Source organism: Excalfactoria chinensis, chromosome 11 (genome assembly GCF_039878825.1).
Source record: "Excalfactoria chinensis isolate bCotChi1 chromosome 11, bCotChi1.hap2, whole genome shotgun sequence".
NCBI classification, from domain to species: domain Eukaryota; kingdom Metazoa; phylum Chordata; class Aves; order Galliformes; family Phasianidae; genus Excalfactoria; species Excalfactoria chinensis.
This window is the reverse complement of record NC_092835.1, coordinates 11,602,659-11,627,843: the sequence shown is the minus strand read 5'-3', so window position 1 is coordinate 11,627,843 and position 25,185 is coordinate 11,602,659. Positions and strand designations below refer to the sequence as shown.

General features: G+C 37.0%; 2 long non-coding RNA genes across 2 annotated transcripts; both read left to right on the top strand.

Annotated features, from left to right (window-relative positions):
• Positions 1-1,753: 1,753 nt before the first annotated feature.
• LOC140257421 (uncharacterized) lies at positions 1,754-6,646 on the top strand. The gene is made up of 3 exons (XR_011905017.1): positions 1,754-2,540; positions 5,696-5,783; positions 6,098-6,646. It is a non-coding gene; the product is annotated as an uncharacterized lncRNA (long non-coding RNA).
• Positions 6,647-9,012: 2,366 nt separating this feature from the next.
• Positions 9,013-21,484, top strand: LOC140257528 (uncharacterized). Its single transcript, XR_011905046.1, has 5 exons — positions 9,013-9,040; positions 11,635-11,694; positions 15,010-15,181; positions 19,418-19,490; positions 21,304-21,484. It is a non-coding gene; the product is annotated as an uncharacterized lncRNA (long non-coding RNA).
• The last annotated feature ends 3,701 nt before the right edge of the window (positions 21,485-25,185 follow it).

Here is a 25,185-nt window from a genome sequence, read left to right as displayed (position 1 = left end):
TGGAGGGAGGTTTCCAGTATTTTAGTAATAACAGACTGAACCCATACTGTGGTAATAGGTGTACACTTGAATAGATCTGAGAGGGAAACCAAACGGAACAATGGCTTCTATAGACTTTTAAAAATAAAAAGGACAAGAAAAAGAAATATCTATTGCTGCTTGTTTTATTTCAGGTAAGGGGGAATTAAACTCTGACCCTAAAAATCTGAAAGGAAAACTTTGTGTGGTTAGTACATCTAAACAATAACATATCTATGTATTTCATCTAAAGTTAGGTTCAGCTACCTTGCTCTGCTTTAAGAAATGAGTGGTGACTGTTAGAGTCAAAATTGAGTTCCCAGTAGAATCAAACTCCTTCACTGCAGAGAAAATAAACAAGTGGATGAACTGCTTGGTATTACTTAGTACAGAAAGCTGCTACCTTCAGCAAAAGAATCCCATGCTGGTTTTGAAGACTCAATCCAGTTGGAGTTCATGATGTGTTCTTTTACCCTTTGTTTTGTTTGTTTGTTTTTTGAGTTGGTGACAAACACCACCCTTCCACATGCTTGCAGTATCTGAGCACTATGAGAACATTTCCATTGTCTCCATGTTAAATCCACACATTTCTAGGAGCATTCTGATTTTGCACTCATTTGTATCCATATTCGCTATTGCACTGAATGCACAGAAAGATGCATCCCTATCTATAGGGACTGACCAAGAAACAGTCAACAGCACTAGTGTTTTGGTATTAGAAATTCATTTGTACTCCTTATTGTAATAACACAGACATCAAACCATCCTATGCGAAGCATTTATTTTGATAAAAGGCGTAAAAGCAAATCTCCAGGTGACTTAACAATAAGTGATGGAGAACCATGAAGCTTTTTAAGGAGATGCCTACCTTTATAAATATGACAACAGTGGCATAGGAAACTCAGAGCTAACACTGTTAAAGATTGAAGTGCTTCACCAATCACAGGAGCATAAAGTTGTCCTTAAAATGCATGAAATCATCTTGTATAGGTATGGTGACCCTCACAGTACATATAAATTATGATGGCTCATGATGAGAATTGCTTGATTAATAATGAGAATTATTCTTACTGAATTAGTAAAGAACTACAAAAAGAGCTGTCATTGACTTATGTATAAGTCGTCCTTGGCACATGAACACCTACCAGAATTTAAGACATTAAGATACACTTTGTTTTGGTTTTTACATTGCACAGAGAATTTTGTGTATCAGCAGCAAATCTCTGTGACCTGAGGATTTCCTTATTTTCAAATCAATTTTGTATTTAAATAGACTTCTTTAATAGAAAAATAAGAATAAAATTTAAATTTCCACGCTATTTAATTACAATCTTTTGGTTAAAATGCTACTGAAAGCACAAGTGTTTTGTTCTGGTTGTTTTTGTTTTTGTTTCTTTCAAGAAAAAAGAATCTCTTCAGCACCCCTATTTGAGAAGCCAAGGGAAAATTACAACCTGAAACTGAACTACTTAATTCATATGGCTATACAGAAACTTGTCTACTGATTAATCTTCCTGTCTGATCAAGTCTCTACATATCTATTCGCAGTAAAATTAAATCAAATCAATATACTTTTACATGTTCTTATTTCAAAGTTTAGGTATGAGCCTTAATATTTTTCATAGATATTCTCATTTTTATAGAATGCTTGTCAAAACACAATTCCTAACTATGTCAAAAATTACATTATATGACAAGTTTGTTCCAGCTGTTGAAAATCTTTGAGTTGATTCATGTTATGAAAAGAAGAATTTATAGCATCTATCTCAATCCAGCAATACAGAAAGTAATATGTTTACGATTTCTGTTTCCAATAATCATCTCCATACAGGATAAATCTCTTATTATTATAATAATAAATCACATCAGTGTGCTCTAATATGTGCTTCTGTGTCACAGTGAAACAGCAAACATACTTTTACATTCAGATTCCTTTGCTACACTCTACTTTAAAGAATCAGCTTAACAAAAATCTGTTTTCCATCTGTTTCATACATCAACAGTCATTTATTACTTGTCAACATATTCCCTCTTATCTAGCTACAAAAGATAATCCACTATATATCAGATAAAACAGCTTAGTTTCCATAAGTCTGTCTTCTTATAGAGCCAGGCCCAGGGAGAAAGAAAGGAAGAGCTTAATGTCTTGGCACATCTTTCCATTACCATCATGTAATTCAAGGTAGCAGCTTTTATACAAGAGAAAACTTTAAAATATGTATCAAATTCCACTCAATAAATTAATATAATGTTATAAACAGCCAAAAAGTACTTAAGACCTATACACTTCTGTGTGGGAACTGTTGAGTCCTAGCCTGAACCACTGATTGAGCACCTGGGGAAAGGACCCACTCAGCCCTGGGAGCACAGGTGAAGGCAATTCAGCTTTGTGAGCAGACGGGGTGCACTGGCTGCACCTCTCAGACCTCATTTAAGGGCTGTCTCTACTGAGGAAGGATCTCTTTCTGGAGATCCCTCTTTGGTGAAAATTTCTCCTGCAGACCTGGAATCTCCTGATGAAGGTGAGCTGTATTCTCCCCTTCCTTTAAAGCACCTTTCAGTTGTGCTGGTCATCATCACGTCTCTGTTGTAATGCCTGTATTGATCTGTGTAATTGCTACAACCTCAAAGTTCAAAGCTATTTGCTGTTTTGTAATCCTGATCACATCTTCTCAAAGTATGATTTCTCAGTGCTACAAATATATTTAAAGGGTACACATACCACTGTTTTCTCTGTGCAGTTATATCTTCTCCCCTCAAACTGGTTCTCAGGAGATTGTTTATGTTTTAGGCCTTATGACATTATTTTATTAATTTATGCATAGATATGTATTACTACTTACACTTACTTACACCTCTCAATTATGTTATCACCTATGTAAAAGTTACTTCTCCTTTTTTTCCTTCCAGGTATATTTAGGAAGTAAGAATTATAATGTGGATTTATTTTTAAACCACAGCATCACAATGCTTAAGCATCGTGCTAATTTCTGGCTTTAAAGTAGAACTTACTTTTCACTGGGGAGTAAGAGTCTATGAGGGAAAATCAAAGTTCACATAGTTATTTCTGTAACATCAAATGAACATAGTGGAACTAGAACAAAGTAAATGATTTTTCTAATACACACAGTGCAGTACTTCAAGAGAAAATATCAGAACCAAAAAGGCTTATGTTTTGTTTTTTAAGCATGGGAAAGTGTTTGGTTGTCCTGGTTATCATACTCAGTTTGCTCATAACCCTCATCTTTCATAGCTATTAAATTCACCTGAATTCTTTGTTTGAAATAAAAGATGAGAGACAAAATACTAACCATGGGAAGCTTCTAAGGAATGTTTAACTCTCCTTCCAATGCACTCAAATTACTCTCTAGGCAATAAAGCATACAGTCCTACTTCAGCAGTATGTTAGCTGCCCTCACTTCAATGAATGCCCTCAGTATTCCTAATAATTTGGAGGATATCAGATGCTAGTACTGAGAATTTACTGGATAGCATTCTCAATTACTGCCAAATAATATCTAAAAGGACTACTCTGTGATTAATGGGGATGTAAAAAGTAGGCAAACACTCTTTAAAGCAATTATGAGAATAAGAAATTTTTAGAAAGACAAGTCAATAAATCCTGAGTCTCTTGAATGTTGTAATTAATCTTCTATTTGTAAAGAACAAACAGACAAGGTACATAAGCAATGCTACTCATTCCTGGTTCTTCCACTGTATGTTTAATAATCCAACTGAGCAATTTAAAGCCTGAGGTGAAGGTAGACTTTATTTTTTTCTGTAGTGAAGAAAAACAAAGTAGCAGAATGAAGATATTTGCTTTGCACTTACCAGGAGCGTAACAACCTAAACAAGCTATTTCATCTTCTGTCCTCATTAAGTTTTATCTTTATTCTAGAATACATTAAGTGAGCAAAAGATATCTCTATGAAATTCAAGTGTAAAGTAAACTAATAGAAAAGTAATATTACTTAAAATAATCTCATATATTGAGTAGTTTTTAGAGCTCTGTGACTCTGAAGGTTATCTTTTTCTCACAGGCATTTCTGCATTTACATCTTTACATTTAAATTTAGACAAATTTAAATACACTCAAGCATTAAATCCTTGCAAAGAAAGTACAAAACTAAGTTATTTGCCTTTAGGACTGGAACAAATAATTGAAGCTGTGAACTTGGAAAGCCTTTCTGCTACATGTTCCCACATCAGTGTAGGAGTAAGGACAGACATTAGAATGGGGAAAACACATCTTTACTTGAACTAGCAGAATCCTAGCATGAGATTTCTTGCTGATTATCAGAATTGAAGTATTTTATTTTTTTTTAACACACACTGTAGTTTTGACTTCTGTTAGCATCAAAAAATGGTTTCTAAAGCAAGGATGTGCATTTTCTTGTCTACAAAGCTATAACAAGCAAGCAGATTTAAATAGCATAATAGTGTGTTTAAGTTTATGTAATATCTGTTTTAGTGTCAATTTATAAGTTATCAATAGCCACTTTAAGTACATTCACCAGAGAATTTATATTGCAGCAAGTTGTTGGAAGTGTAACATCAGGATTTAATGAAAACATATTGGGATCTCTAATACTCCTTTTCTGCAGTTGGCAACTACTAATGCTCAACAAGAGAGAGAAAACACAAAACCCCCTTTTCCAGTGCTCTTTCCTTCCACCCAGGAACACAAGTAACTGCTACACACTGTTCTACAGCAGTACCAAATGAGGGACTCACTAACATGAAGATTTCAAGGTTTAGAGGAAAATTATTGAGAAGTATAAAGAAGATATTTTTAGAAAGTTTTTATGCCATTTCATAACAAATAAAAAACCTGGGGGGGGGGGGGGGGGGGGGGGAATACATAACTGAATTCAACCTAAAACTGGGGGCTGTGGCTTATCTTTGCTGTTGATCTAGAAATAAACTAATGTTGCCAAAAAAGGTATGGAAGAGTCACTTCAGATCTACAATACAAAGAAAAAAGTAATTGTATGAATTTGCAAGAAAATTCAGATTGGGTGGCTGCCGATTTGAGTTACAGACTGCAGTTTAGAATGCTTGCAGGAACTGTCAGAAAATCAAATCTGTCCTAAAGCAGGAGAAACAGTCTGCCTTATATTTGAAATGCAAAACTAGTCTTCTGGCTGCTCTGTTGTAAGGCCACCTTCTTTCCTTAAATCATGGAAGCACTGCAGGTAACAATTGGAGACTGTCTTAAACAAATGGCAATATTGCCTGTGGACCCTGGGCCAGCCTTAAAGACTTAAATACCTAACATCATATCTCCAAGGGTAAATGAAAAAACATGGCTTGAATTCCCTGACAGGAGCTGAAGTTTGAAGGCCTGATTCAATGCCCACAAGATGTAGTGGCTGAGAAAACAGAAATCGAGGGCCTACCCTGGCACCTTCAACATCAGATAAAGCACCTAAGCCTTACCAAAAGCTACCTCAAGATCTATGGCTTTGGAAGCAGGATTTTATGCGACTCTTTCATGGTTTCCACAGTTAGAAGTGAATCCTCTGTATGTTTAGCTTGTTGGTTATCCAGACTTTTCAAGAAAAAAAATAAATCGAACTGATGAAGTAGCTATATTTATAGCTATTTTTCCTCTATTCCCTCTTCCACTTTCCCCTCAGCCTTCTGATGTCTGATTTTTAAACTGGATGTTTTTCAGCTCTGCCTCATTAGAGAAACTCACTCTGGACACCTTGCCATGGTAGGCAGAGTGACAAGACCCCACAAACACGGAGTGTAAAAACAATGTGAGTTGTTGGGGGTTTTTTTGATTATTTTTTTAATCAATTATTTGTACTTTAGTAGTAATGATATTTGCACTCCCTTGTGACTTTAAGGTTGAGTAGCTGCTGTTAAATGATTGCAGTTGCTAAAATATTAATAGCTTTTTAGAAGCATGAGAGTTCTTCAGAAAATATTACCATATTATACACAAGATATGTTTAAGGGACGCAAAAAGCAATGCATAGGTCTGCAGGAGCATCTTTGAAAAAATGCACATTCAGTTTTAATAAAATTATGATATAAGTATTTCTAAAATTGAGTTATTTTCTTTTTTCAGATATGCTGGCATAAATGGAACTCCTTAAAATCCATATTAGCACAGCTGAAAACAGAAACAACCTTTTTTTCCTTCATCTGTGAACTTTTAACTCAGACTGTCTCAGGTCAAAAGCTAACTAGAATAGAGACACAAATACTGCCAGAGGTACAAGTAAAGAAACCACTCTTCTGTTATGTAGCAAACAGAAGGGATTCCTGAAATAATTCAGCTCAGGGTTGTTATAAGATTGATTTGAAGCAGGATCTCAGAAACAACAGCTTCCCAAGTAAAGCGCAGGGAATATGTGAAGGCAGGATTTCATTTTCTTTCTTCTACCCTTTATGTGAATAAACTACAGCAACTGTACAAGATGCAGAGCTCTCCAGTGCGGCACAAGATATAGGCACAGTAAAGATAGAAACGTCTATGATACAGATAGGAATATTGTTCATGTGTTCTCCAGTTGAGGCAAGCTACTATGGAAATGAAACTGTTTTAAGCGGGCCTTTGGATTTCTGTCTGAGGGCAACTTGAAATAAAGCCATCTAACAACTTTTTGCATACAATAAATTCACGGCTTAAATTGTATTTGCTCTTGTTCATCATTCTTTAAGACTGTGCTAACTGGAAAGCTACAAAAACAGATTATCAAAGACAGATTCTGTAACATCAGAAACTGTTCTTAAACTCCAGGGACACCATAGGCCATATTGAAATGATTATGACAAATGCATTTGAATCTCATTGCAGAATGCAAAGCCAACTGCCTCTGAGGATTTAAGAAATGCCATTTTCTCCACAAAGCTCTTTTGCTGTAATATGCAGGTACTTCCAAAGCTTGTCACTATCCTAGCTAGGTAGGAACATGCAACAGAAAGTACATACAAAAATGGTTAGACATTTTCTTATTTATTTTTTAATTATTAGGATGAATCAATTCTTCTTTTGTGCTAGCTTGGACTCTCAATTACATCCAAAAATTATTTACAGCAGTAGGTAGATGTATAATGCTATGGCATTTGGGCAATCAAAAATACCCACAATCTCCTAAGGAACTAGATTTGGATCCTCTATAAACAATAGCTGAACAGCAGATTTTTGAACATACTAAAATAATTTTCAGTGCTAATTTGCATTCAAGTTCAAAAATTTCCAGAGATCTCCAGAAATCTAGAATGCTATGGTGAACACCAATACATTATGGTAGTGATTCCATTGGTTAAGAGCAGAGCCCTGATGTTAAGGTCAGACATGCTTATTGATTTTTATTGATTTTTATTTTTTAAGGAAGACTTGGTATGAATGCTAATGACCAGAATCATAGATTTAAAAGTCCATTTCACAAATTAAATTAAACCAGGTTCTCTGTCCCCAGCAGCTAAGTTATATAAGCATAATGTCACATCTGATCTAGTCTAATTTTTACTGTCTTTTAAAGGATTTTGAAAGAAAGTCTCTGTCATGAGCCCTTCCAGAAAGGAAAAAAATCTAAGTTGGAAAGTACAACTAACAAAGGTTAGGTTGCAGAAGTATCTGAACAGTACCACACAATAATGGTTACAAATTCCAATTGCACACATGTTGCCCACAGCATTACACACACACCTAACATCATTACAAGGCTGAGGAGTGGGAGCAGGCTTATTTTTCTAAAGTTAAAAAATTATGGCATTATTGAAATGCTGTGGTCTTCCATAGCAACATTTGTTTCGTTTATTACTGACAAATGTTATCTCCCATCTAATGGTCTAATTTTCCTGTACTGACGCTGCTGAATGTTTTTGTCTGTATTGGTGGACTGCAGAGATATTCATATCACTCGTGATTCTAATGGTGTGTAAAATACATGAAATACCAAGTTCTTTGTTTTACGTGCTAAAAATCCACACAAGTGCAGGTAAATGTTCGTCTTCCAACAATACTGCATTCTTTAGCCTGCTACAACAGAAAACATTTTAAAAATAGCTATGAGTGCTTCCCTGTCAAATGGAGCCCTGTGTCCAGTGACATCTACATGCAGCATGTAATTGTTACGTAATTATTAGAGCTTCACATCAGTGCTAACTCACCTAATAAAACAAACCTCAGACTAAACACACTGCCAATGCCTGGCAGCTCTGCTCCTTCCCTACAGTACTGGCAGTCATTAGAATTGTTGACAATGAAACTACTCTCTATCCTTGTCCTTTACTCCATCTCATGAAATAAGAAAAGAAAAATCTGTCCACAACATCTCTCTAGGGATACAAGGCATGATGTTCATAGCAAGTGTCTAACAAAAGTACGGTTCACAAATTAAAGGAAAAAACCAAACAAACAAACAAAAAAAAGGCATCAGCAGAAAAAAAAAAAAATCTGTTTAAAATAAAACATGAAACTGCACATACTCAACAACTGAAATGACAAGAAGCTACATAGTAATTTTTATTTATGTATCTATTTATTTTGCAACAATGTTTAGACAGATCTTTAGCGGAGCTCTGATTACGTAGATATTACATTTCTATGCTTTCTCTCTACTCCATCTCCTACCCAGTTCCTGAAATATAAGAAATTGGGGTGTATTTCATAAATACAGTACAAGAGAGAGAAAAAGAGGGGAAAAACAACAACAACAACAACAACAACAACAACAACAACAAAAAACAAACTACTGACAGATGAAAACACAAGTAGTACATTAGAAAAAGCTATTATCAAGTTGCCTAGTACTATTATCACTGAAATTGTTTGTGCTATATGAATTGGCAGCAGAAATGCTAAGTCACAGCTTAAAGCAGTGATGGAGCACCTGGTGGGAAGACAGGGCCCACCCACAGGAGCTCAGGTGCATGCAATGTATCTGAGTAACTGGAAGGGGGCAGTGCCAGGATGCACCCCTTCCCAGACCTCATTTAAGGGTCAGCAGTGGATGTGAGGGTTTTCTCTGAAGATCTACATGTTTTTGAAGTATTCCTGGGGGTAAGTAGCTTTGCTTTGTTTGTTTGTTTGTTTTCTCTTTTGTTTCTGTGACTATGTTTGCTGGATTTGGGTGTATTTTCACTTGCTGTAGCCTAGGACTTTGCTGCCCTGTTATCATTGCTATGCTTTCCTTTGCATTATAGCATCACAACAGGTGGTGCTTGTTATTTGGGTTATGTTTTTCTAGCATTAACATTCATAAACAAATTGCTCTTATGCTGTTATTTCCTGGCTAAGAGCATGCTTGTGCAGTTTGGCTTGGGGAACAGCTCCTCCCAATTCCAACAATAAAACAGAAACAAAGAAGTAGACACAAGATGGATTATACAAAGGAAGATGACATTTATGAGAAAAGCTTCAACAAATAAGGCTAATAACGCTAGGTGAATTTTGTTTCCTGCTTTTAGAAGGAGCAAAAAAAAAAAAAAAAGGTGGGGGGGGGAGATGGGAAAAAACAATGAACTCAGTTTTTGGGTTTTTTTTTTTTTGTTTGTTTGTTTTTTGTTTTTGTTTTTGTTTTTTTGTTTTTCCAGCACTATAAAGGAAAAAAGAAAGCTTAGTAAAAAACTGTGAACTCAATTTAAATCCACAGAACTCTATAATCATTACTATGGTCACAGAGAATGACAGCAGGGGTTAATTACTTCATTGGTATTAAATGGAGGTACCTCACTTAGCTGGGCCTTAATGAATTCTACGTGTTTTTTCCAGCTTAGGTTTAGCTTTTTTTCAGGTCAGAGTAAGTAGAATATGTGAGCACTGGGGAAATTTGGATGGCCACTAAGTGTACCTAACAATTACTACATGTGAAACTAATTACAGAACTTTAAGTGGTATCTTTGCTGTTCCAGTCTTCTTCCTCCCTTCTCTCCCCCATATCTCCCACTGACTATAGGTGCAGCCATTTTCTATACTAACATTAACTTCAAACTGAAATATCTTGCTACAAAACAACACCCTAAAAGCTTTCACTAGGTAGCCTGGTATAATTGGCTCCCCATAGGTGCCCCTGTACAATAGCACTCAGCACAGCACTGCTCACTGTTCCCAGCTATGCGCTTGCTAGGGTGCAGGGCAGTCTGACTAGAACAAGCCCGGAATACAAGGCTGTCTGAGTACACCACTGTCTGGGAGCTGTTCCATGATGAGGCAGGAAAGGATGGACAGCATACAGAGTGAGCAGTCATTTTTTTTTTTTTTAGGTAGAAGGTAATAGTTCCAGCAAGGTGGCAATTTATAGGTTACAGTATTGAACAAAACATATCCATTCCCTGATGAAACAAAACCCACAGCATTTCAAGAAAAAAGCATCATAGTAATGGATTATTTAAGGCCTCCAAGAATGCTTTGATGGAAACTAAGCAGAAAATTAGACAAAATGGAAACAAAGATTTCCTTTATATTTGTAGCTATGAAAGCAGATTTGACAAAAAGAAAGATGAAAGAATCCAAGTTCTGTTGTTGCTTACCCAGAACCACAACAGGAGAGAAAGCTCAAAAGCCTGTGTGTGTGTTTTCCTTTCATGGGGGAAGAGGAATACCGTGGAAATTCTGAGCTCTGTAGATTTTCCCTTTGTAGAAACTATATAAGTAGCTCAGTGAAATGAAAGTTGGGCACCACCTGCCTCCCCTTCAACCCCCTGCACTTTTTTTCCCAAAAAGAACTGTCAGTTAGATATGATTTAGCATTTTCTGTAAGCAAACTAAAATAAACTAAACTACTGTCTAAACAATACTGGATTAAAGAACCACAAGCTATGGTCTACTATGAGATATTGTGAGTAAATTTTACCAGTAATTCCCAAATTTTATCAATATTACAGTTAAGACTATAAAATTTCCCAAACCTATTAGTTTGAAAATTCTACTTCTGCATAACCCAGACCAAACAAAGCAGTCTCATATTCCCTATTCCACCTTCAAATATAGGCTTTAGACATGAGAATGTTACCTTCTGCTTTGGTAGTGTATAATGTATCTAACCAGGCTATTCACTGTGGAGAAAAATGTATTGAAACTAAGAACACTGAAGCCCTAGGCTTGTTCAGAAAATAACGCCTCCTATTTTAGTATGCTGGCCCACAACATCAGAGGCAGATGGTGGTGCTGTGGCAGTAGAGGCCGAACCTTCCCACCAATATTCCATGACATGTTGTTGCTGCATGACAGATGGCAGCAGAGGAGCAGTCTGACAGAATGGTCACTGAAGCATGTAAGAGGTAAAAGGGTGTGACAGAATTCCTCCATGCAGGACCAAACAGTGTATGTGAGAATGATCAGGTGGTGGCTAGTGTGCTGCAGTGGCAACAGTGGGTTGCCTCTGTTGCAAATTGTTAATAGCATGCATGCTCTTGTTCATCACTGGTGGAGATGCATGCCCATAGTAGAGGCCATGTTGAAGAGCTGTGTTTTGCAGCTGAGAATTTGTTCTATCAAATAGTGTTATAGGCCTCTTTGTTTCCACAGATAGAAACAGGAGGCATTACTTTCAAAGCAACCTACTTATATGTGATATCTTAAATAGAAATAGGGCTTGTTTTCTTCACTTTTCCTCTATTTTCTTTTTTTCTTTTTTTTTTTGGCATTATTTACAGATAAGCTACCAACAATACCAAGATGAGAAAAAGGAAACTGAACTGACAAAGCATATGACAGTAAGCAGTTTATCAGAAATACTAATGCCCCTTCCCTACCTGCCTCATTCAAGTTAAAGAGGTTCTAGGATTTATAGGAAGCTGGACAAACATGCTTTGAAGATCTAAAGCAGACAGACCCAGGGAGAATGTGTCAGCTATTAAGGTTCAGGTAAGGGCAGAAAGTTAGGAACAGTCATTATCTGCAACTAGGCAGGAAAAAGCTGCTCAAAAGTACACAGTGAAAATACAGGGCTGGCTCACAGCAGACAGTGAGCTTACAGGCTGGCCTGGCTCATCCTTCCCAGCTGACCTAGCAGCTGAGGAAACTACAGAGAATAATGCTTCACAGATTTTGGGTCAAGCTGTTCTCTTCCTCTAGGACACGTATTCAGGTGTGAAACAGACAGAAAATAAAGATTGTAGAAAGTAAGTGTAATGTTTATCTCTTGGTATCTCAGGTTGGATGACACAACCCTCTAAGCAGATTTCAGTATAAGTCATTTGTTGTTGTTTAATCTCCACTAAAATGAAAGGAGCACTACATGACACAGATGCAAACTACTAACACAGCTCGTGTATTTTTATTATTATTGAAAATAGAGAGGCTGACTTCTCCTTTCTCATAATACTTTACTTTGGTGTTTCTGCAATCAGATCAGCAAGATATGTTTAGCACTATAATGAATGCAGTAACATTGTCATGGCAGGCAAATTGCTGATGGGTGCCATTCGCATTTCTCCTATAATTCCACTTGTACATTCAGCTCTGATCTGAATTATCTGTTTTGTTCCTGACCTGAAACTCTAAGTGGGCAATTTAACAAACCGAGACTAGTAACTAAGCAATGCAAGTCAGGTCAACATGCAGAGAAGAGAACGTTCAGGATATAAAACTGCAAGGGCTGTGTTGGTGTCCACATGCCACTGTGAGAGTTCACAGAAAGAAGTCGTCCTCAAACATCAAAGGAACACTCTTAAGTCAGAAGTAGAGAAATATCAGCTACCTTGTCTTCCAGGAAGTAATCAAGGAGCCAAGCAATAGACAAAGGTCAGGAAGGAAGTAATGATGTTACTCTGAAATGATGTTGAGGAAAAATGACTGTAAGGTTGTATATTAGATAACATTTGATTGGATATAGTACATCTTTGAATGAACATTGTAAAAGCATCATCAGAACCATGAATTTGGGTACTGTTCTCAAATAGCTTTTTTGCAAATATTTATACTTGCACATTTGCCCAAATTTATCAAAGCAGTAACCGTTACTGGTATTACAACTTTTATGAAACTGAGGGTGTTTATGTTTATAATGATATACAAGGCATCCAAAAGAGCCAACAGGCACAGACCTAAACTTGTGAAAGAACAGTCCCTGTTGAATTTCTGGCCTTCAGATCTACTATACGCACTCTGTACTCTTTCCCAATTCTTAGTGCCTTGCAGTCTGTTTTAGTTACAGTTCACTTTTGTCACCTCAGTTTCCTGAGGTTTACAGGGAAGACAAAACATAAGGAAAATATTCTCCTTCCCTCCTCCCAGTGTTTACGTTGATTCTTGAATGCAGCAAGAACAAATTGCTATTCTTGTATGCTTGTTGAGGATCCAAGATAAGAGCATTCCAGCCATGATTTCTCCTCTGTAATGTTATATATAAAACTAGTTTTAAAAAGGATAAGTTGCAATTTTTCAGCAGCAAATACGAACAGCACAACGGATTGCCATTGTGCATCTTGGATTTTAGTAAATTAATTAAAAAAAAAAAAAACAAAACACTACTTTATTACAGATATTATCTGGAATTAACACTACTACAGTTGTGGATTTGAGATAGTTCTCATGGACAAGGAATAAAACAAAAATGAAGACAAAAACATCCACCCCAGTAAAGAAAAGCAAGGGCAGAAGCAGAGGCAAAATTTATCACATTTTTTTCACTATAGAAGCACAAATGGGAATAAAGAAGCTCCTTGTACAGTTGAGAATTCACCTACTTTCACAAGAACATATGACAGTTCAGTTATGGAACTTATTAGTACTAACAGCTAAGTACATAAGGCACGTTTGACTGACAACAGATGAGAGTACAAGTTAAAAATTTAACAACTTAAGTGCTTTGCAAAGTGTTATAAAACTTTCAGTTTCAAGTTTTAATTAAATTCCCATTTTTTATGTATTTGGACTCAGCTTTTAAGGGCACACATTCTACAGGAGTTTCATTATTCTACTTTTATAGGCATAATATCAAATGGGATATTGGGATGTAGAAGGGAAAAAGAAAATGGGAAGCAATGGATGTGGAGAACAAATTACTGTAACAATGAGAAAATAAGTATTACTGTTAACAACAGCTATTTGAAATTTCAAACAGAGTAACAAAATTTCAAGCTTGATTCATCTCTAACTCAGAAGCATCACTCCTCAGAAGCAATCCAGTGATTTCAAGCTAACAACACCTCAGCCAGGTCTTAAGGGTGAAGTTCAACTCTTCACAAAATACTGGCACAAATCCCATGCACCAAGTGGAGTTTACATAGAATTTAAGAGGCAGGTAACTCTTGTGTCAACTTCTCACACAGGGATCAATTTTGCCTTGACTTATAAAGCAAACATTGGAAGAAAGGTTATTGCATAGTATTTAAAGGAAAATAGGACACTCAGGGAAAAAGTAAATATCCATCATAGTCTCTGATACTTGTAAACTCAAAGCGAATAGGATGGCTATTAGTTCAATCCAGGAGTCTGCATGCTACATACAAAACACATACACAATTATACATATTTTTATATGAAATTCAAGTTTTTGGGTTTTTTCCTACATAAATATTGAACTCAATAATGCCTCCTAGTTCATATGCTTTTATTTATTTTGAGGAAGGGGAAAGAAAGGGGAAAAAGGAAAAATATCCTTGAACAATCTTACTTACCCTGCTCATCAAGAACCCCAAACCTCTAGGGTACCTACATGCAAGAAATGCCCATTCTGCCACTTACCCACTGATCAGACTAACAAGATGTGAAGTTGAGGGATCAGCTAACTAATGAGCTGCTTTAAGTTACATGAAGTTTTACCTAATTTCTTAATATGTATTGGGCTAACACTAGCTGTTTATATTTCATATATAAAACTTTATGGTAAATTATGGCTTGGATTTATGTGAAGAATTGCATACTACAAAATATACCACACATTTAAAACACTTCCATCATTTTTTATTGTGATGGTTGTTGAATTTGATCATTGGTGCATACTATCTAACGCATCCTTTGGCTTTCAAAGTAGGTATACAGCAAAGCACTCCGTTGTGTTTTTTTTGTTTGTTTGCTTTAACCAGTGCAGGCAAAAAATCAGTACTAGAAGCACAGCAACAGAGGACAAAGCAGAAGGATGAGGACTGACCCTTGCATAGCCGCATACCTGGTCCTGCTGCTCAATACCACTTCCTGTGATGAACAACCTCCCCTTATCTACCTTTTCACTTCTTCAGCTACACAACATAAAAGAAGGTGATTCTCTTTTTGGTTTTTTTATTCAAGTTACAAACTCACAATTTTTCAGATATGGACGCTTTACTTGCCTGAAAATTATAGTATAGAAATATGTGAGTTTACAGCTAACATTCAAAACCAAGATTGGGAATAGCTGGCACACACACACACACACACACACACACACACAAAAAGAAAAAAAAAAATCTAGTTGATACTTTATCAACTTCTTTAGCTGAGTTGTGTGTTCTAAGGACATGTATATGAAATTGATTCATTTTTCTTGAAACAGCCAAGAGGGCAGGCTTTGATGTATGTGTATTTTCAATGTCTAGGAAAAGGAGCAAGCATAAGTGCTCAGAGTAGTGGGATTAGGAACAGGAGATATTCACTGAGTTCATTTTTCCTACAAGGACTTTCTGTACAATCTTCACAAAGCGTATGAAGATGGCTTCTTTGTCTCATGCTCTTAATGCACAAAACAGGAAAAAAACCTAATTACCTAATCCATTACAATATTCTAAGATTTCACCAATGAATGTCAGTAAGATCTGTAAGTGATAATTTTTGCTATGTATTTACAACATACATACATAATCCTAAACTAGAATTCTGCTTTGTGAATTCTCTATCAGAGAAACGAGTCTGGTCAGTCTTTGAAATCAAGAGTGGAACTATCATTTAGCTGCTGAATCCTTCTCACTTACCCAAGCAAGGCTCAAAAGCTCAGTCTTTCCTATTACTACCACTAGTGCAGTTTTAATCTGAACAGTGATAGTATTAGTTTTCCAGCTGTGCATTGGCTATAACATCCAAATTATTAAATCTATTTTTATTAGAAATAAAATTGGAATATAACACAAAATATATACATAATAAGTCCTGCTATTACTATGTATGGTGATATTGGGCTGAGGTGAGAATGATGTGAAGCTGACTGCATAAGAAATCTTAAACTACTTCAGTAACAATAATCGTTTCACTACTGTTCTAAAAAATAAATTTCATACAGGGGTAGAATTGGTGGGAATCTCGGCACGGGCCATTTTACTTTCCAGGATAGCAGCAGACACTAGGTTTACAATTGTATTTTAGAAAATAAAAATCAGTTTGTTGCTGTTTTGTATCTCTTTAGGACAACATAACCTTATGGGATAGTTGTTTGCTCCAAATTTAGAAATCGAAGAATTACAGAATGTTTTGGGGTGGAAGGGACCTTAAAATTACCTTGTTTCAACCCCCTGCCGTGTGCAGGATTGACACCCGTTAGAAATCCATACGTTTTTTCAGTTAAGAAATAGTCTGCAATCCTCATTACCATCCTCTGCTTGGCTAATCCATTCGTGCATCAGCTCCAGAGGCAGAGATTCTCATCAGTCTAATTTGTAAGCAAAAGTCAGACTAGTTATTCAGAATTCAGTTCAAATGAGTATTTCATATTGAGCTAGCTAAAAGAAAAGTAAGGCATGGCTGGTTAGCTAGCAGAGGTGGAAAAAGAAAAGGGGAAAAAAAAAAAAAAGGTATGATATGCTCTGCAACTTTGCAAGACTATGCAAATATTTACAAATACACTTTTTTACATTTATGTAATCACTTCTGTTTTATATCTTGTCTCTCAGGACTAATATAGCATATTTTCTTTCCCAAAGATTATTAAATCATTTTCTAATGGATGACTCCTTCCTCTATTGATCTCTTCTAGTCATATCATCCTTCTTCTGACACCACTTTTGCCAGTAGGAAGAGGAAACTATTATTTGATTTAGCTCATTTTGATGCTGTGCTGTAGCTAGGCTCTTTGCCCTCTCTATCAGCTCAGAACTGGCAATGAACTCTCCTTCTCCTACATGTTATGGCAGTGCTAGTCTATACCCCTTTGTCATACATCATTAGCTGAGATGCTTCCTGTCGGGAGCACTTGGCTGTTATTGTCCAGAGGTTTCTACACTTGACAGGAAAAGGCAGTGCTGAGGGTAGAATGTTTGTGAGCTGAAGCAATGCTGGAGGGCATCTAGGCTCATTACTCACTTCACCATCTGGAAGCAGCATATTTATCGTTATGAGACCTTACCTCCACCGGGGCACCTTATTTCTGAGATTACCAATGTATTCAATGTAGGCCAGCTGCTCAGTTAATTGTCAGTGTGCCAAATCCATGCACTGTAATTCTATTGACTGAGCAAAATCAGCTCGTTTGATTAATTGTGATTGTTTCTGGTTTTAACTAGTGGAACTGAATGAATTAAAAGCCTCAAGCTTTCAGCTACTTTTTCCCAAATAATAAGACAAACTTACAAAGCTTAATGACATGACAGATGCTTAGCAGTGTATACCCTGTGTTCCCACAGGCAGGCTAAACAAGATCTTCCTCACTGTTCTGTGAATATAGTTAAGGAGCCAGTCTGCAAAAGCCTATGCTTTTTCTGTACAGAATCTAACACCTGACAAAGACATGTCACCAAGAATTTTGAAGTGAAAAGCAGATCAGCCCGTAAGTCTTAGCTACGTTTTCACACAGCTTATTGAAGATGAAAGTAATGTTCTCTCTTTAAAAAGATGCATTTTAAAATGTCTGTCAACAGTACTGAACTTGCTTGGAATCACGGCTACTATTAACCAGCTAACCTGCAAGTAAGAATTTTCATAACAAATCATTAATCCTAGTACTAGGATCAAAAAGTCACACTGTTTAGTGAAGAGAGTATAACTCACTCAGAATAACACTGTAAGAACCTACCTACTTAGTGGCCAGAAACAAAAAATTACTGAAACTGTTACATTCTTGTTGCTATTGTTGTGTTTGGTTTTTTTTTAAAGGCACACAATAATACAAATTTTAGACCATCATCCTCTTTTGCTTCTGTTTCCACCTCTCACCACGTTTTAGGGGTTTGACAGCAGAGTTCTTTATTGTCATTGAATGACAGACTACATTCCTACAGTAGAGAATGCTACACAAGAAAGAGCTCCTCTCAGTCAATTTTGTATTTTAAATAACTGAGTTTTCCCCCTTAGCTAGTACACAGAAATAGAATTATTCCCAAATCTGGTCTCTTAGATAACATGCTTGATAATCTTTATGCAAACCTTCCTTCATCTTCCACTTAGTTCTTCAATTCAACTTATCTTCTGAATTAAATTGAAGGCTTTAACATATTTTTTCAGAATTTACAGAAAAAGGTTTACGGTAAACAAGAATGGTTGTCTTTATTAACTCTTACTGATCATGTCAGCACAAGAAAAGCAAAATTGTGGCAACTTAATTTTGAAATATTTCCTGATAAACTATTCCATGGTAAAAAAATAAAAAGACTTAAGTAAGAAGGATTATGTAATACAGGCCTCTTTGTCAAGTTCCTTCTTGTGCCCTAGGAGATAGACTCTCCACCTCTCAAAGGAATGAGCTTTTCTTCCTGTTTCCTTGGTGATGGATCAGGAAGTGAATAAATCCTTTCATACACTGTGCTGTGGTCTGTAGTAAATGACAATGTAGGGTGTTACCAGTTCCAGCTGTTTTTGTGAGCTTCTCTTTAGGGATGGTTGGCACTAAATGGTACAGGAAAATAGCTTTGGCGGGGGAGATATGACACAACTCTTACCTTAACTTCCTTTTACTGCAAAGTGCATAGCAAGTCACTCAGCCTTTGATCTCAATTTGTCTGCCGTTTATTTTTTTTTTCTTCTCCCTTTCAGTTATTATCTATGGGTTTCAAACTGTATTATTTTCCTTTCTTGGAGAGCATGACACTATTTCTTCTTGTCTTTTTTTTCTATTTTTTTTTTTTTAACAACTCCAAATTGGAAGAATTGTATTGTCTGACCATACTGTATGGAGCACATTATGATCAAATCTCCACCCCCGCTGAATTCACAGAAGTCCCACAGAGCTTACTACAACCACTAAAATGATTCCCAATTTAATTGATGGTAAATCAAGTATTTTATGTCACAAAGGAGATGTTTTCAAGTTACTGTGGAAATATTTCAACCTCCTGGTATTTATTTAATAACTCAAAAACAATTTCAGATGAGAAATGGATATATTTAGTTCTTCTTATTATTCTATTTTGTAGAAGAACTTGTTAAGTAAGGGCACATTGCAGGCCCATACAGTAGAGAGCAAAATTATTTAACAAGCAAAAGCTCCCTCTCGTGGCAGGCTGGCAGGAGGCCCTGTAACAGCTGCTGGAAGGGAAACCCAGGAGTGCTCACAACACACGTGGTCTGATTCTTGTATTTCTGCTCTCTCTCCAGAGAATTACAACAATACAGACAAGAAAATTAATTCCTGTCATAGAAGGTGACAAGAATCATGAGGAAAAAAACAGTAAGTAACTTCACAACCTTAGTGTAACTGAACTCAATTCTGGAAAGAGCAGCAGCATCCCAAACTGTCAGTGCATATATTAGTTAAAAAATAGATTTGGAGAAGTGCTATAATTTAATACTTTAATAAAGACTTGCTGGTGAAAGTGATACAGCAACAGAAAAGTTACTCGAGCTACATACTTCAGCTCTATTCAGAAATAATATCCAATTTAAAAGAACTAATTTTTTCCACTCTATCTTGTTTTAAGGGGCTTGATTATTTTACTGATAGAAATAAACAGTTTTGAGGTTCAGAAGTTTGTCTGAAGTTATCCAAGATGAACCACAATAATTATTTTTATGTTGGGTTTACTGCTTCCCAGAGAGCCGAGAGAAACAAAGACTTCTAAATCTGAAAAAGTGAAATATTGCTATTGTTTCCCCAATTTAATTTTGTATGCACTCCTTTCTTCTTTAGAATAATCAATAACAAAGTCTTTAAATAATACAGAAAGAGTTTCTATTGCCTTACCTCCCCCTTTAACAAATATTTAATATGAAGTCATAAATTAGTAACTGTTCAAGTGAAAGGGGGGATGCAGACCAACTCACAGTTGTTTCTCCCACGTTTTCCTCAAAGTACAAAGGCAACAGATAAATAAATAGCTACGTCGTTTTTTAATGCCAGAGAGGACCCATAAGGTAGTTTTACTGTTTCCCTCTGATAACTCATATATTGTTCCCAAAGGCTGGGGATTTTGTTGATAGTTGAGAGAGAGGCAGATATCTCATGGTTTCACATATTGTCCACATTATTAACTTCATGACAGATAAAGCTATTCATACTTTAGCTTGTTATTCAAATACGTTTCAAAATGGCAAAGCTTAGACAGGCATTTGGTGAAGTTCCAGACTTTTGCTTCTGTTGAAATCAACAGTAAAACAGATTAACTTCAACTGGAGCAAGACTAAAGCACTATGAAGTAATTGTTAGAATAAAAATAATGTCACAGAAATGTGTGGATTGCTAAACTCAAACATATTTCATATGAAAATGGAGTTGCCCTTTCCTGCACAATTTTGAAATAACACTCATAAATGGGTCAAGAAATACTCTTCTGAGTTGTAATATTGTTTAATTCCAGAAAACTTATAACGTGATGATTCTCTGATTTTCTCTAAGTAAAGAACTATCTTTATAAAATTACTCCAAAATAACAAACTGAAGACAATAACATTTTTCTATAAAAAACAAAAAAGGAAATACACATATTTTAATAAAGAAAGGTGAGGCATTACTCTGTTTTGCAGTCTTTGCACTCACAGAAATAACTGCAGTGAAGTATTTCATGTAAGCTATTTTATCTGAGATAACTGCCCCCCTGTCGTGAGTGCAGGTAGATTTTTAAGTTAACCGACAACAGAATGTAAGCATGTGCAATGAAAAATACCTATAAAGAACTGATATCCAACAGGTTTTTACAGATTCCTTATGCATTTCCTAAAACTGACTATAACATAATGTATTTAGCAATACTATGATTATTGGCTGTAGTAAGGTTAATTATAAACAGGAGGCGTAAGCACAGAGGAAGTAGTCACAAGCCATCATTATGCTGGAACTCAGTAACAGCTTTTAGGAACGTGTTTATCTTGTCAAGGGACAAGATTCTGGGAAAAGCTGGACTGGCTTCTTTTTAAGACAGCTACTGATATGTTATTGATGGACTAATTAGCAGGTTTTGTGAGTTTTGTTGGTTTTTTCCCCCTGTAGAATAAAAAAAGCTATAAAGAGCTGTCTTCTACAAAATGTTTTCATTGTTTTCTCCTAGCCTCCTTTCTTCTAAAGAGAAAATACTCTTATAGATGCGCACGTTCAGAGGCAGCTCAAGAAGCCATATATAACAGGTTTTTTGCTGAAGCATTCTTAAGTCTATGTATTTCTTCATCCCTCAATTTCCCTTCCCCCTTGCTTCCCCTACCTATGTAAGTACTTCCATTTTCCATGTACTTACCTGCCCACCCTTTTTCCTTCAAAAACTCTGTAATAGCATCACTCTGACCTGGCAATGAAAAGTCCTCAGTGCACTATTCAACTGCTTTTGCCCAGAAGCCATATAATAATAAACATTAAGTGCTTTTTGTCTCCAGTTATCTACTCCAATGCTTTCTCTCTTGTTCTAGCTTCAGCCTTTGTACAATCTGTTCAATATTACAAAGCACACCATTTTACTCCAGCGTTGGTTTCATCATGCATACTCTGCAGTGGGAGGGCCTAGCATATTTTACAACAGACACAATACAATTTAGGAGAAATATAAGCAGATGCAGAGGTATCGTAATAGTGTCTTCACACTTACCTTAGACGAAAGTATTCTTGTAAACCTCCTTTGAAACAAAGCTGTTTAAAAATTGCCCTCAGTTAAATAGAGGCAACACAACAAACTAATAACCAATAATGTATTTTCTTCACAGAAAATGCTTGCACGTATTATAGAAAACAGGATATAATAGGCCAGATTGTTCAAAGTACATAGTTCAAGAACATGCCAACTTTAGTTACATCCAAATTTTAAGTATGAAGATATAACATCTGTGAAAATGTTGCATATGTATTACAAAATGCAGCTTTTATCTTAAGAATGTCTTTAACTCTCTGTGGTGTGAGTTACTGTTAGTAAGACTGAAAGATCACATACTTACAGCTCAGATGTTCACTGTGTGTTGAATAGCACAGGGACTGCTGCATGCTGGGAAAAACAAAACAAAAATTAATATTATATAAAAACAGTGAGTGCAAGTGTAACACACGTATCAGATAGCATCATTAAAAATAACAATAATTGGCAAGGCCAATTCTGATTATGTCGAGTGCCTTACATCTCAGCTGTTACATGCAAAATACATTCTAATAAATGGAAGTACTTTTTCCAAATACAAATCTTATTTAAAATGTCCTGCCTAGCCCAATTTCCAGCAACACTGAGATCTACTACTAGATCAAGAAGAAAGCTGGGAATTGCTCAGTAATTTAAACAATAATAAAGAAATAATAAAGAGATCCACAGTTACTGGATCTTAGAAAGAACATTATCTGGAAGTTTCAACTTATGTTCTTGAATGGCTTTTTTTTTTTTTTTTTTTTTTTTTCCCTCCCCCAAAGTGGAAAATTTGTAGAAATGAGACAACGTGCACAATATACCAACTGCCTAATCAGATCAGAGCTGAAATAAAAAATATATTTGAAGAAAAGGCCAAGTAGGCTCCATAGTTTTCAGTGTATGATCGCAGTATTTATTCTTCAGGAGTACTTAAACAGAACACGTCACTATTATTATTTAAATTTGATTGTATAGTACTAGTCTTTAAACAGAAGTCAAGAATGCCTACTTACATACTCAAGTGACTAGGAAGAAAGACAAAAGGACTATGTTAAACGCACAAAATATCTTCATAAATTGTTGGGGGGGGGGGTGTGTGACATTTTTGTTTAATGTTAAGGTAAGGCTGATCTCTCTAATTCTTCAGTGATAATCATGAACAATTCTTATTTGATTTCTAAAGCATTATAAAATGCTTCAACCAAAGAAATTCAACTTGTTCCATATAAAGAATGCATAAGGACCTGAAATACAAACCAAGTGTGAATGATCCCTTTTAGAGCCTGTGTAAAGCCAGAACAAAACGTTGCAGTGCTGATAACTGTGCAGACTATTTAAAGCAAAACCTCATACAGCAACTGCCACAGTTTTAACATTCTCTGTCTTTTCATCACATTGTGTGAATTTACCTAACATTAGAAACTATGCGAATAAGCCAAGTGGAGGAGAATGATAAAGGAACTGAAACAAACAAACAAAAAAGAACAACCACACAAAAGAGAACAAAGACAATACACAAGTGCTAACAAAAAGAAGTGAGGGACAATATTTCAGCTATGTGCCTAACAGGTTCTGTCAATACAACTCATAAACAGTTGGTAGAAGCATAGCACCTGCTGGGTTGAGCTGAGTTTGCTCTTCTGATCTCCAGCTGCTGACATTTCGCTTTGTTTTTAAATGCAAAGACACAAATGCATATTACTCCATGGCATTTTAAATACTGTTGGTACCAGTCGTACTGATTATGTTGTACTCCAGATCTGCAAAGTGCTTCCCTGCATCCTCATAACTTCTCTTCCTACCTGACTGCCCACTAATAAGAAAATGCCGTATGACAAAAAAGTAATTTCTAGAAGCACATGAATCAGTGAGTGCAATGCAAAATCACCGGGGCAGGTACGCATGCCAGACAGTTTGTAGAGTAGCTGACAAGTCTAAATGCAGACTTGCCAAAATAAATTCAAGTAGTGCAAGACACAGGTAAGCTGAACATTGAAGCCTTACTAGTGCCGGCTGCATATGTTAAACCACAGAATTACTGAAGGCTGTGCAGACACTCTAAAATACTGAAGAGACTTATCTCTCCCAATGAGTTTTTTTCTTTCTTCATCTCTACATCTGAGCCAGATGATAATTACAGTCCATGTGGTTGTTGTCCCGGTAGCTGTTTTCTGCCCTAACACTGCTTTTCTCCCTCCAGTATTAATCCCCATTTCCCTTTGAAGTCTTTGCCACACCTACAATACCGCAGCAAGTATTACTATGATGTACTAAGCCAGATTATGCCAGGCTTCGTAAACACAGTGATGGAATTCAGGGCTCTGTAAATATCAGCCTAATGAGCAGAAAAGGCACCAGCAGATGGCTCTTCCCAACGCAGCCACTGCAGTCACAAGCTGAGGCGAAGAGATGAAGTTGTTCTCCAAATGAGGAGGAAAGAAGCCTTGAAGTGCTTCGTTCTGCTCCCCTCAGGCAAAAGGCCTATTCAAATTTCTGCACCTTAAATACATGAATCATTTCAAAGTACCCTTTCTGCACTTTCATGCCGGCCAAGTCTCTAATCAGCTCCTGGCAGACTTTCCTCAGGTCCCAGCACTGCTCACCTCATCCCAGACGCTCCAGGCGTGGCTGCTTGGCTGTGGAGGGCTCTGCATAGAACTGGCCCCATCCTTCCCTCTGCCAAGCGCCTGCCCCAGGTTCCAGAGGCTTCCAGCAGTCGCTGCCTGAAGAGGGGCTGATGACCAGGAGTACGGTATGAGGAAAGGCTGGAGGAGCCACACTCCTGACCAGGCTTCAGGGCCGAGGCTCTAATTAGGCACAAGTAGGATTTTTATTTGCTGCCTATAAGCAGTGCCTTGCCGTGGCCTCAGCACCACTCCAGCACAACTCACTTCTCTGCATCGCTTCAGGCCTAGCATAGCAACTGATGCCTTATTTAAGATCCCATAAGCAGAGCAAAACACGAAAAATAGAGAGCAGATGGGTGTCCATGTTATTTATAACCACCGAAGCCTCGGTAATACACCCTGAAGAATCGGTTGCTGTCTGACAGCAGGAGGCGCTCTGTGCCTCGGGAACAAGGCACGGCCACCTGCGGAGAGGTGCGTACACAGTCACTACAGAGAGGCGGGAAAAGCCGGAGCCGCAGTTTCCACACGGAACGCTCCGCAGCTCCGCTCGCCCCTTCCCGCCCACGGCGCGCGGCCGCCACGAGCAGCAGCGCGAGTTCCCGGCGCGTAGCGCCCCCCACCGCCCCGCGGGGGAACTGGGTCAGCAGCCCGAAGTGGGCCGAGGGGGCGTGGCCTCGGCCCGAAGGGCGAAGGGGGGCGGGCT